Below are 2,131 nucleotides of genomic sequence, written 5' to 3' on the forward strand. Positions count from 1 at the left end.
GTTCCATTTGGCTTGGTTTCTGCAATTGCGTAGGACAGATTGACCACTTTCCTGGGACAATAATCTTCCCTAGGGACAGTTTTAATTAGGCATTTAATACCTCTTTCATAAATACTATAAATATTTGCCATAAATTGGTACCAGCTTTGTTTAAATAAGATGTTAGAATTTCCCCTAATTTATTTTGTAATGGCACCTTTTACATGTTTCACAGAGCATTACTGGATTCAAATAAACATGCTAAAAGAACACCACAAAGAAGTACCAATGAAATGTCAAATAAAATCCATTAGAGAAGGACAAAAGTGTTTTTCAGTAAGACATGACTGGAAATAAGGATTAGCATGACATGCAGCATTGATAGGCTAAACTGAATTATTTTAATTGTTCCATGGTGGCAGCTAGAATGTTATATTTTGCAGCATTTAAGCTGGCATGAATGACTGTCACATGTTAACATTTATTAGACTTTGTAAATCAGGAAATACTGTTAACTCTATATTAACATTTGGTCATTTCATTATAGCTATCCACATAATTGTTAGTGCCCCCTGTGAGGTAAGAGAGACAGGTCTATCGTATTGCATAAAGGTAAGAAATATTTCATGGTGGTTAAAATTCTAATATAATATTCTGATATGAGCCTCCGGAAAGAGACGTTTTAAGTATGCAGTATAGAAATGAATCAAATGATAGGAAGAACATTTCCCATAACTCCACTAGATGTATATTTGGTTCCATGTTCTTTACTGTTGTTCTGACTGAGATTTTATGAATGCAGACAAAGGCATTTGAAGACATCCAAACAAATGTCACAAAGGAAGGTGAGCTGATGTTTGATGTTTCATAACAGATGTCTCCACGGGTATAGTTTAGCTCAATGATTCCCAACCTTTTAGTGTATGATAATCCCTTTTTAACATCTAAAAATTCGGTGGTTGTACTATTACTCTCTGTTTATTGAGAAAATACATAATGACAAAAAGCTACTGTATATACAGTAATTTGTATACTATGAATCACAACATTTGAAAAATAGTAATTCATATATGTGTAAGACATATTTATTCAGTCTACAGAAGTTATGTTTGCTTATTTATTATACTGAGTCATTTAATGCAATAGCTTGTGCAGTTTTGCAGCTTTCAGAGATTTGAAGTCTGCTTGAATGGCTTGACATGGTATAAGAGAGCTTCATATGTTGGCATAGTTTGGAGTTACTGGTATAGCTTCCTAGAACGACCCCTTTGTTATCACAGTTAGCAGACAGTCTATACTCATGAAATTCACTTGGGAGCCAAATGAGCTTTCAGTCCTTGAAAAAACAATTGATGGGTGCTTATTTATTTTGATTTTAACCCTGCTTTTCAGTGGTACTGGGTCCCAAAGGAGCTTTCAGGTATAAGAATCTAACACAATTAATGAGCAATACAAAATGTTCCTTGTGAAGAGAACTCTCAATTGTGCTGGTTCCATGCATGATCAAGGGATGTCTGGCTGCTCCTCCACCCCTGGTCTTAGGCATGGTACTTGGGTGAGAGCAAGGAGGAGTTTATCTCTGGAAGATGTCAGAATTTTTGGTTACATGTGTTGAGTAGTAGTAGTATGTCTTTTCTACAGCTGATGATGTAGTGATGACTAATCTAGGTGGGAAAATATATGAGAAGTCCAGAGGCACCTTAACAAGTACAAAATTTATTTCAGCATAAGCTTTCTTGAGTCAGAGCTCACTTCAAATTCATGAACTGTCTGGGGGAACACCTCCTCCTGGGCATTTACCAGGCTAGCCTGGGGTGGTCAAAAGGGAGACTCTGCATCCCAGTGTAGCTCATTGCCTGATGTAGTCTAGGCCCTCCTAGGCTCCCAGAGATGTGGGAGGGGCCAAGGAAGCCAACTGATAGTCCACACCAATAGCTTCTTAAAGGGCCACCACCCACCAGAACCCAATGACAATGAGCTACTTTCTTTTTCCATATATATCTCATGTTTTAAAACTTTCTTGTTCCATTCATGGGCAGCAGAGGGGGTGGTCCTGCTGTAGTATAGGACAGCTGCTGTAGCATAGTGGTTAAGTGCCTCCCATAACTGTCCACTTATTCTTTTGCATAGGGACTCACCTGTTTGTCCACTG

Source organism: Eublepharis macularius, chromosome 4, assembly GCF_028583425.1.
Source record: "Eublepharis macularius isolate TG4126 chromosome 4, MPM_Emac_v1.0, whole genome shotgun sequence".
NCBI classification, from domain to species: domain Eukaryota; kingdom Metazoa; phylum Chordata; class Lepidosauria; order Squamata; family Eublepharidae; genus Eublepharis; species Eublepharis macularius.